We start from the raw sequence: 12,655 nt of genomic DNA on the forward strand, positions 1-12,655 counted from the left end.
GGCGGAGCCGGGCCGGGCTGCCTCCGCCCCCGGCGGGGCTTAACCCCTGAGCACCCTCCCGGCCCGAAGGGGCAAAGGGGAGGAGGCAGGTGTGCCCCGTCCCCCGCCGGTCCGGCCGCGACGGTTGATCTTTTGGGACCGTTTTCTCACTTTCATGCTACGGAGTTTGACCATTTTTTAGGATTCTGTGCCTTAAGCCCATCTCGTGTCCTTGGCTTGCACCTCCAAAAAGGAGCTGTGCCCGCTGCTCGGCGGGGGGAGAGGGAGACCCTACGGCGCTGGGCCCGGGGGGCGGGTGGGGGGGGGCGGCGGGGACAGGGGGGGCCGCGCCGCCTGCCGCAGGCAGCTCCTGGTCCTCCCGGAGGCCGCTGGGGCTGGTGGGCTGCCCTTCAGGCGAAAATAACCCATCTTCAAGTACTCGGTGGCAAAAACCTGCAACCTCCTTGCGGCTGCTGGGCAGAGATGGGTGCTGGTGGGACAGGAGCACCTGACGGTTACATGCGCACGCAGCAATCGAAATATATCTGCTCTGCCTGGAAAAAGGATGGCAAAACCGAATTCAGCCTCAGTCCAGCTTTGCTGCCCAGCAGTGAGTTCAGTTATTGAAGGTGCAGAGTTCAATGAGGCTGTTAGGATTTTTTTATTACAACCACTTCCTTTGATGAGGTTTCCCTTGAGATCTCTCTGGCCTACCTCACCTAAAAGCCTTACAACAAATTGCAAACATGCAATTTGTAAGGCATACTTAGGTCTATTAAAAATTTACAACACTTTTTTCCAGGTTATCTTCCCCTTCTCTGGCTTTCCACATGTATGCTTAATACTTGCTTTTTGATTGGCATTTCGGTCATATCGAGCCATGTCGTGTACTCTCACATACTGCTGAAATGTCTACAGGTATCCCCCTCAGCTTTATGAAGGTAAAAAAGAAAAAAAAAATCTGCCTAACTAAATGCAGGGAGGTAAAAAGTGGAGGAATGTGAATGATCTTGCCAAAAAGAAAGAGATTAAAGCAGGAACTCAAAGGACTGAACAGGAAAGATAGAAAGATAACCTTGCAGGGGGCAAGTGTTGCAGCAAAGGGTAAAAACTGGGAAACGGGTGTGGCAGTCAAGAGTATGTAGAGGTGGACATGTGGGATGGCAGGGAGGTGTAAGGAAGTATGGATCTGCCCTAGATCAAGAAGAAGCCACAAGCTGGAAATAAAAGGAGAAACAAAGAGAACAGAAGTGGAGAGGGCAGTAACAGCAGGTCGTGCTAAACCTTTTGTTTCTGGGCAGAGCTGGACAGAGCCTCCACGGGAAAAATGGCACGCAAATGTGTTAACCCAATGATGGGTGGCAGGGCAAAAACAACGGGATATGACAGTAAGGTCATACAGTGCTTTGAAACACCACTTCCTAATTTTTGAGCACTTAGTTCTGCCATCTCAGTGTTCTTATAACTTAGGGTATTGCTTGTAAAAAACAAAAAGGCTGAAAAAATACAGATGCTTTTTATTACACCTTTCAGCTGAGCAACTCATAGCTTTTAACTACCTTTTCTACAAAATCTGGATTGCGATTTTGGCTTCATATTTGGCTAAAGTTAGTTTTACTAGGGGGTTCAGTGATTCCCCTCAAGAAAAAGTCGCAAAAATATCTGTAAATTTAAGGTTTCTATAAAAATTCCACAAGTGAGACTGTATTTGTAACACTAATGAAAGCTCCTATCTCTGACAGGGTTTCATGCAGAGGAGCCAACATGTTGAAGACTTGACCCTTCACCAGAGTAATTATGACCTGCTGCAAGATGAGGCCTGTAGGTATAGGGGTTTATTTTTGTTTAGTTACAGCTGCAAAAGAGCTCAAGTGTCTGAAAGCTGTGTCTAAATAAAATATGCCTGTTTGTAAACTTTGCCTTGTTTGTGTCCTTGAACTATGATATTTACTGCTACAACAAAGACTTGAAACTGTGGAACTATCTCTTTAGATGCTCCCTTTTGGTGTATTCCTGTGATAAACAGACTTTTCCCAGATAGCTGGAATTTGCACTCCAGAAGAAGATTTACATCTGTTGAAACCCACATTATACTTAAACAGGACTTCCGTGGCAAGTGTTGAAGAGCTATGTAGGCAACTATCTTAGATTGACTGTAAAATATACACGTACCCGAGCTCCTTTCTTTTACAGGACACTTAAGTTTTTCAAGTTTCAACTCTACAGTAGTTTTTTCTGTGAATTATATGGATAAATAGAAGGACCTTGTCTTTCATGCACACACATTTAAGCTAGCATTAGTACCCAAATTTCAATAGGATCAAGATTCAACTTTCATAGCTGCTGAACACTTAATTTCAGTCACTGAGGATAGCAGGTAATCAGCATGTCTATAAATTAAGTTCTAGTTCACTTCCTTAAACTTGTGCAGAGAAAGCCATCATGGAATATTTGATTTTCAGGTCTTTGATTTTTTCCCAAGAATTCACGTATTTCAAAAGTGTAAATGCAGAGGTATGAGTCAGGAAATCAAGACAACAATTGGAAGAGTTGTTTTACAGGGTGCCAGGTGGCTTGCTTTTTCCTCTTGCCCTTCTCAAAGAAGCATACACCAGCTAAACCAAAGTAACCCTACTCTACCACAAAATGTAAGTTAAGTATTTATACTTCAAGCTTATCACATATTCTAGTGTCATAGGCACCTGGGAAGAATTATGTTACCATTTATTAACTAGAGTGACACAAAACTGCATGTCACATGGAAAAATATTATTTATCATTCTGGTATTTATTCTGTATGGGTAAAAAAACCCCACAGTCCTGTACAAGCAAATCCATGTACAAATGCAAGCTTCCAGTGAAATCCAAAGCAGTCAGATCAGTGGGACCCCCAGTTTGTCATGGGAATCTGTTCACATAAAGTACTTTGGAATATTACTGTGGAAGAAAGAAATCTTTCAAGCTAAGCAAAATTAAATTGAGAACCCATAACTGTGTCTAAAGGTTGACTATTTTGTGCAGAAAAAAGAAAAAGTGTATAATAGTTGTCATCCTTCTCTGAATCAATACTGTATAGTAGGATAGCAGTGCTGAAGATGTCAGCCTTTCAGCACAACTAAACCCCCAAGTTCTAACAGGTCTGCTTGTTGCAGTAAATTATTTCTGATTTTTGTCTGAATTTCTCCATGACACATCCTTCTTTTTGTCTATCTACTCACTGGTGCTGATAGCATTGTTCAAAACTTTAGCAAATGTTTTTCTGTTGTACTAGATCTAAAAGCCGGGTTGGTTGGTAACTCAGCAATTTAGCAATAGCCTTTAAAACTCTTTATCATATAATTTAGCAATCTCAGCAGATAGTTGATGATAGGTATATGGCAGAGAATTTGTCTTTCATTTTGCAGCACAATAGATGATTTGAAAAACTTTCTTGGTGTAAAAATATTAAAAAAAAGAAAAAAAAGTGTAGTATAAGTACAGCCCAAGCTTCTATTTAAATTTAAGCTGGTTTATTCTGCTTTTTAAGACACTGTAATCCTTGATGTGTGAAGAGATGATGAAAAACATTTATGATCAGGAACTGGCAGGGTAACTAAAGGACTGAGTGCGTGATGAAGGGGAAAGACTTTGATCCTGCTCTCTTGCTGTAGCAAGAGTATGAATCATCTGCACCATACCATTTGCAGAAGTGATAGTTTATTTACTGCCAGATTTATGGGTATCCCCTCAATGTCTGGGCATGTTATGGAAGCAGTAAAGGCTAGCTAGATCCAGCCCTGACACATGGCTGGGAGAATATGCATCACACTATATATGTTTAAAGAGAGGAAAGACTTGTGTATGTTCCTTAAACCTCATCTCTTCCTCCTTTCAAATGAAACTGTGCCCATATATATAAGGGGAAGGATTTACCCATTGGCTGTATATTTAATTAAATACTTCAGGCTTTAATTTCATCATTCACAGTTTTCCACCTATCACTGATTTTCAATTGAAACTTATCTAACTGATTTCACTGGGTTTTCATTGAAGAGCTTCTGTAAACTGGTGGTGGTAAGGAGCCAAAAAACCACCCAAAGCAGAAAACACAACAGCCCTTCATCAAACTTCTTGTTATTCCTTGCATCTGTGTGTTTCACAACTTCTGTCTGTGACCATCTGTTTGGTCTGGCTGGCTGTAGTGTCCCTCCCTGGGACCTCTGCTCACAATTTTTTGCTGCTTTTGCAGCTTGTCAACATTTCCACTGTATAAGCATACAAGTGATAAAAGATGCTAGCTCAGGTTGCTGGGGCTGACAGCCAGTGAAAAGCTGGGAACAAAATCAACAAGCAGAATCGATAGGGTGAATATTTGTGCATTCACATGCCTTGTCTTTCCTGCCTGCATTCCAGCATATCATTACTGCCTGTAGTGTAGTTGCAGCAGCAGTGGTCTATGGGTTATGATTTGCTGTAGCACATTGCCCTTTCCTGTACCTTTAATGCCAAGTACTCAATCAAAGTGTGTTGTTTCAAGGTGTGGTTCTTTGCTGCCTTGTACTGCACTTGATTCCAGTCTGCAACTTCTTCATCCTGTCAGCTTTCTAGTCTTCTTTATGATATGCAGCAGGATATGCTGGGTAATGAATACAAGCATAGAAGTATTGGCATAGAAGAAGTATCCAGTGCATCGACTTAACAGATTTTTGCCTGGGAAGATGACTTTAAATGGAGTTTTACTAGCCAGGGAGTTGGGTGCTGACTGCACTCGCAAAATGTGCCCATTTTGGAGTCCTGTGCTGGAATTCTGCACTAAAATATGTCAAAAAGAAAAAAAGAACACACAAACACACCCAAATAAATAACATTTTTGGCAAATAAGATGGCACTGTGAAGACTACTAAAAGCAATTTCCAGGCAATTAATTAGTACATGGTAAACTTTGTTCAGTGGAGGTTATGAAGCTTTGAAGACATTCACCTCCCTCAGAAAGTTAAGAGGTTTAAAGATTCCGAGTAAAGCAGTTGGGTCTACTGCGTGCTTTTCACATGGGAATATATAGCATAGATTCTCTGAGACGGTAAAACCATTTGCAAGCTGAAGCCTGTAAAGAAAAACTTAACATTGAAAAGGGCATCTGCAAATACTGAAAAAACATATCAAAGTGTACCATAAGCATGTTAGTGCATGCAGAAATAGAAAAACTAAGCATACAAGGTTACCTTTCACTTCCATACCAGATAATCTGATGCATTTTCCTGTCCTTCTTTTAGTTTTGTGACTATTATAATACTATACATCCCAGCAAGCTAAATGCAAACTTTTCTTTGGGTCTTGTGCTTTATTAGGGTTTAGGTTTTTATTTGGCCTATACTTTAAATAAATCATCTCTGCTAAGGAATTTTTGTAGCTGTCATTCTGCTTGTAAATAGGAGAGAATCCAGTATATGATACTGTAAAAGAATGAGACACACAACACAGTCATTCTTCTTAAGTTATATGGAAGAGAGATACTTTTATTTGTGGAAAACACTAAGATATGTGTTAAGCTGTGATCTGCTACTACTGATATTGTTGGAGTTTTATACTAGGATATGGCTGTACAAATCAATTCTTACAATAAACAGACATTATGCTGTACCTAAAATTATAGCTATTCCTTTCACAATACAGAAAATGCAGTATTGCAGTTTCTTATTTTCTTTTTCCTTTTTGAAAAATAACATACTCAGTATTTTCTTTTATGAAACCCAGACTTATTTTGTAAATCATGCTGTTTAAATCAACTCTGTTAGTAAGTATTTTAACAAGCAGTTCTAGGACACATCAAGCCAATTAAATGAGACCAAACCACCATCCTGTTTGAAACAGTGGGCATGTTCTCACCTGGATAAGCTTTGGACCACCAAAACATAAGTGCTATGACCAGAATCAGGCCACTGTAACAAACCGCTTTGTAGAATCTATGCATTGTTTACATTATCCCTAAACTAAAGTAGTAACTTAAGCCCTTGCATCTCTTTATGCACTAAGCATCAATGCAGCAGGTATTTCCCAGGCCTTGTCCCTACTGCTAAACAAGTTTGTGAGATGGAGAAGAATATATTGCGTTACTGCCTTTTACTCCAAGTGAATAAAAATCACTTGCTTTGTCATGATTTAGGTACTTAGATAAAAATCAGGCATCAATAAATGCTGTGTCTTTGCTGGAAAAGAAACTGGTTATTCCAGATAGGTACAGCACTGGCTTCAACTCTCTATAAATATTCTTTACAAATATTCTTTTGAATAGGTAAGAAAAATAGCTACTCCTCTATCTCAATTTTCCTTCCATATACTGGATTAAAAACAGCCTCCGATTGGTACTGTCTCAGCACAAAGAAATCTTTAAGATGAGCCATTGACAACCTAATTTTATTTAACACCAGTTTCTCTGTTCTCAGCTGAAGGTCAGTTGTCTATACTGAGTTTCATAATGTACTTTTATTTAGCATGCAATAGTGTTGTCCACTGCCTTGATGACATAAAGCTTCATGGGCCTGGGCATCAATATTTTATTTACAAAAAAGCCTGAGTTTGAGAAGTCAAGTAAGAGCCACGGCCTGTGGATAGATTTCCATTCCTTCCTCCCAACACCGTACCTGTCCTGTGGGCTGATCACCTGGGATCAAGATGAGGTAAACCTGGAGCATGGAGAAATACTACCCATTGTGAACCAAGACTAGATGACAGTGCATCTCCTGCTGGTGGCACATCGCAGAGCCAATCTAGACTGGAGAACCTTCTACAGGGTAGGCACTGATGTCAGCTCTTCAGTACAGCTGGTGCCACTGAGACACATCAAAATTTTTTGTCCTTTGCAAGACAGAAAAATTGTAGTGGTCCAGAGAACTAGTTTTAAATAGATTCTGTTGATGCCATTTCAGAGGAAATGTGTGGTTTTCAAGAGTGTTTTTCCAGAAGCTGTGTTTAGAAGCTGCTGTTCACTGTTGGCTATTGGAAGTTAGAAAGTGACTGGTTTTAGACCAGGGGTCATCAAACTACGGCCCGCGGGCCGGATACGTCCCCCCAGGGTCCTCAATCCCCCCGCTCCCCCCCGCCAGGGGTTGGGGGGGAAACCAAGCAGCCGCAGATGACTGCCTGCCACTGCATCCGCGCGCCGGCCCCCTGGTTAAAAAGTGTGAGGACCCCTGCTCTAGACGATGAAACCAATGTGGCCCAGTTTTCAGTGGACCTGTGTTTCAGGTTCTTCCACCATCCTCAGCAGTGTTGTGCCAGCTGCCTTGTCTGTGGGGTTTGTTCCTGGAGCTAAGGTGAGACGTTCTGTCTGTCAGAGATGGTGGTGCTGTGCTGCTGTGACCAACACATGCTGACCTGTCAACCTGAGCAGACAAGAGAGAAGTGAGGACAGCTGAGCTCATGCTGCAGCTCACAAGGGGAGACAGAAAGCTGCCTCTGCCCTTTCTCCAATTGTTACACTTTGTAAGGACTTAATACCTTCGGGCCCTTGCCTTTCTGTCAAATGTAGTCAACATTAGCTGTCAGGTTCAAAAGTTTTGAGGGAGAGAGACAGGTCGGAGACTGATGGACAGACAGATGGGCAGGCAATATGTTCACAGGTATTTCCTTGAGAAATCAGATCTGTAAGTCATAGGCAAGACTGTGGATTGTATGTTGGTGGGAGGGATTTTCAAAAGCTCCTAAGACCCAGAATGGCAAATTTATTTATGCACCTCATCTTAACTTGGATTAAAGGAGAATTAGGTACCTAAGTCACATTAATCGTCTAACCTAATGACTTTAACAGGATTTGCTGTATCACTTGAGTAGCCTTAATCCCACTTGCTGTATTTAAAATGGTACACGATAGGAGTCTTGGTACTGATTTAGAAGAGTCTATCATTTTATAAAGCTTACATAAAAGCAACGATAACGCCTGAAAACCTTGAAAAATTTAAAGTTACATCATCGGGTGCCTTCATTCACACATGTTGTCTTAATGGCAAAATATCACCAGGAAAACAAACCCTTAGGCTGGTGCCGAACAGTCAACATTGAAGCAATGTTCCTACAAGTTTTCACATTGATCCAGGCAAAAAAAAAAAAAAAATTGGATAACCCATCTCCCATTTTCTTTAGCCAGTTAAAATATATAGTATGTCAGAGAATAAGACCAGTGAAATATTGCGAAGGCACAGTCAAGGCAAGTCTTCATTTGGTTTGCATTACTTCTACATGTGAGGTGTGTAGCAAAGAGCCACATGCGATGGTGTCAAGACCTGTGAGCAAATTCTGGATGATAACTATTTGCAAGGATTGCAGAGGAAAGTGGGCAGAGTGACTACAAGTATAGATGCAATACCTATGTCTGCTGGGCACTGTGAAAGTAAGAGTGGTGTGCACCACTATCAAAATTAATTTCTCCTAGTCAAGTGGAAAGCAGATTCTGTCAGTGGGTCCAACATCTCACCCTCAGTATTTATTTTTTTTCCCAGTAAAGTTTCTTTTTAAGAAGAAGACTTATTAGTTTTAAATCTTTTTTTTTTTTGACTGAGAACAAGTGCTTTTTGTATTTTTCAAGTCATCAGTTTAAGCTAGGGATGTAAATATATCTATCCAGAGGACAGCCATCCATTTACTGCATTCCAAGATTACAAAATTTGCTTTCATTTTATACTGGAAAACCTAAAACCTATGAGAGCATACTGTGTTAAAATATTCGGATTTGAAATGTCAGATATATATTGAGATACTGCACTTGAAGTGACTAGGCAGTCAACATGGAACATTTCAGGAAAAAAATTCGATCCAAATTTGCAGATCTCTGTGCAAGCAGATTGGTAGAACTCTGTGAAAGCTTTGAGTTTAAATGAGGAATACCTTCTGCAAAGAAATGGTTCTGAGTAGTTTTACTGCAAAACCTAAATGAATAGCTTGATTTTCAAAAGTGCTTAAACTGGCACAAAGTACCAAAGGAGGATAAAGGAGTTCTGAAAATTATAACATTTACTGAGAAGCTTATCTCTAGGAACTTATAAAGAAGTTGGGCAGGGACTAAGCAGTGCAAATAGTTTGACCCGTTTAAATTCTAAGCATTAGGGCATTATTTGCCCATCTCCCTGACAGTAAACCCAAAGCTAATAAATAACCACATTGCATTATCATTCCTTGTTACCTTCAGGGAAATCCTGTTTACTGAGACCCTTGTCTGCCAACTGAAACAATATTTGAGTTCTTGAATGACATATAAACTTTAATCCAGGTTGGCAGTCACTGGCTATTCACTGACTCAGCTGAGTTAATAAATTAATTCGGTATTTTTATGCTTGATTTTCCTTTCCATTTTTTCAGTGAATTCAACTAAAAAGAATGATGATGCTTCCTATACTGCCTATCCTAATCATATTCAGAGTCTCTATAGAGGCACCATTGAAGGAAGTATGCTAGAGCCATTTCTATCTTCTGTCAACATTTTCCTTTCTTTTAGTGCATGAAGGTAGCCAAAGGACAGAGCTAACCTTAGACAATGAAATAGTCTTTCCCTGAGAGTCCTTTCAGCTGTTCATGCAGGGGAACTTGGTATCGTATCAGTGAAATTAAATGAAAGGCATGAGCACAGAAGGACTAAGAAGGTAGTTTCTTAATGTAGCTAACCCAAAAAGATGTCTGTGATTCCTAAAAAAACAAGTAAAATTACTATTATGTATGTGTTGTTGGTATTACTACTATAGTTGATGTTACTGCATTACCCTATTCTCTTAGGTTCCGTGCAGACACAGAACAAGTTGGTCCCTGGCCTCAGAGCAACTAAATTATAGCATGCCTGCAACCTAGGTCTTGAGAAGCCTGGAAATATCCCAGACAAGAGCTTCAAGGAGGGACTGAAAGGTGAAAACTCTTTATGGAGGGTTTCCCAACAGTGACGGCAAAAGAGGGGCTGCACCCAATTCTAACTGGCTGCTAAAGAAAAGCTGGTGCTGTAGGTTAGATGGCAACAGTATAAAGTGCTTTGTTTTGAGGATAAGCATCTTAGGTGTGATGTGACAGAGAAATGGGAGTATGAGGAGGAGCTGCACAGAGAGCTAGCACTTTCAGATGTGCGCAAAAAGCAATCTTTACAGCAGCCTTATGGGTAGGTGTGAACAAGGCAAGACTGAATTTGACAAGACCAGAAAAAGTTCTCAACAAATGAGACAACCCTAACATGAATGAGAACATCAGTTTTGTGAGCAGACCAAGAGAATTATATCCTGGATACATTATGCAGACGGAGTTAGCAAAAAAAAAATAAAAAAAGAAAAAAAAAAATAAAGAGGTATGAATTAGGGATGAAAATACAGAGGAGACTGATAGTTGTTCAGCTACAGCCAAAATGACAGGCAGATGGATGACATCTGCCAGAGCATCAAAGAGGACGCAGAGAAGGATTGGGCTGCAAGGGAGAGACTGTTGGTTAATCATCTGTTAGAGGAAGCCAGGAAGATATAGTAATATTTTAGTTGCCAGTAATAAATGTTTTGGAGGTGAGAAATGGTTGTGACAATCCTAAAAGTGTATAACCAATTGCATAGAAATAAGTGGTATTTTATATGTATCTGAGAAGCCAATATAGCCACAAAACAGAGCACATACCTTACTCTATCTCAGAATAGTTATTAGTCAACTCTGTCTTGTTGCAAAGGGGTGAGGTATCTCATCTTTGATTTCTAACAGAGTTATTTCTGTCTCATATTAGCCTATTTTTAGATTAAGTGGGTAAAAGGTTTTGCTTCCAAATAAAAATAATATGATCTTAATGCAGATCCCTGGGATGGCCTGTTACTAACCTCCTTCTATTTGGAGAAACAGCCATTCACTCCAGTTTTTTGTTTGCTTGCTTGTTTGTTTTCTTTACATATTCAATGCTTAATTCATAGCAAACCCCATGATTATTCATCCTCTTTATTAATCTTCATTCTGTGAGAAAGCCTGTTGAAAAAATGCAGAAACTATGCTTTTAGGACATCTTTACCTGCTACTTCACTAGCTTTTAAAAAGCCTGCAAAGCAATGTGCTTTTTTCCCTGTTTGCAAAGGTTGTATTAGTCTGGCTTTTGATCAAGGCATACTTCTGCAGTTCTGTCCTCAGAACCTCTCTCTAAATTTTCCTTTTTCTGTCTTACATATTGCCACAGAAAATGTTTCTAAAACAGTGACATTGCTCAGTTGTCTGGAATTACAAGAAGAATGAATTTGGCCTGGTTTAAAACAAATAGCAATTTCAGAATATGGCAGGGGAAAAAATGCCTTACTTAACATAAACATTTTTTTAGTTAGCTTGCCTTGGAAAATTTACAAACTGACTAATGAAAACATCACGTATCCTACCTTAGCATTAAATACTAAAAAAGCTGTATTTTCTTCTTCTGACTCTGAAACTTAGTTATTGCTTTTATTCCCTTTTACAAGAAATTATGACTAAACCACTTGTTTAAACAAGTGAAAATTTACATAAACTTATGTCAGTGAAATAGAAATTAACTCTTGCCTGTTCTTAGCTGAGGTCCTACCAAGGTAAGATGTATTCAGTGCTTTTTCAGCTCAAGCCTGAATTTTGTCTTGTCAACTTAAATTATAGCTGGTAACAGTAAGTGTGATGTTAAAGCACAGAGATGAGAGTATGTTCCTTCTGCATTTGGGTTTGAAGATGCTCTGTCCTGAGCCCAGCACAGAGAGTAGCTCCTTGGAAGACTCACAGAGCCGAGGGCTTTTCTTTGTGGCTGTCTGTTGAGATGACAACCTATAGTTCTGGCCCTGGCTATGTGGCAGACTCACATCACCATGAAGAAAGATTTTATTAGTCTCCTTTCATGAAAATGAATCAGAAGTGTTAAAATAAGACTTGTTTAAAAAGGTTGTTAAAAAACCCCACAAACAACAAATACCTAGGCTAATTAAAAAAATAAAGTTAACTAACCCTATCAATCCATGTGACTTCTGATTTAAAAGAAAGACTTTAATTTTTGGCAGTATACATACTGAAGATACTCAGATACAAAACTAAAATTGGTGTTAAACTTTAGCAGCAACAACAAACTGAAGAAAGAAAATAGTGTATATATATATATATAATTTGTGTATCCATTTCAGAACTACAATAACAAAGAAAAAGGAGGAAGCCTTTGAACTATCCACTTCATATTAATTGAGGGTTGCAGTAACATTTTCTAATCTGCATATTTCAGATTACTGGTATCAGCATTATTCCAAGATGCACTGCAGATAATTAAGCCTATTTTTTTCATGCCCTATAAATCATCTTTGCACAAAATGCCGAGTTCATGATTAAATTCTCTATAGCTTTGAGTGACCCAAATCATTCTTTTTTTCTGAGGGATCAATATTCTTCGGCAGTTTCTTCATAGTCTATGTTTTAAATACGAAAAATACCTTATCTGATGTAGGCATACGAAGTATGAAATATTAGCTTCTCACGAACATCACCCTAGTTTATATATCTTGTTCCACTTCCCACCCTTGTGGTGAAAAGAGCCTTTGTGCTTTGGACGTGAGCAAAACAGACTTTTCGTCACACCTACATGACACATTTTGTTTAACTGCACTGCATTTATGAATAACTAGGTCTGAATTCTCTGGGTTTACATGTGCACCCTTTAGAGACTTTGATCATATACCATGTAGAGTCTCTCCCACTGGCA

Source organism: Falco naumanni, chromosome 3 (genome assembly GCF_017639655.2).
Source record: "Falco naumanni isolate bFalNau1 chromosome 3, bFalNau1.pat, whole genome shotgun sequence".
NCBI lineage: Eukaryota > Metazoa > Chordata > Aves > Falconiformes > Falconidae > Falco > Falco naumanni.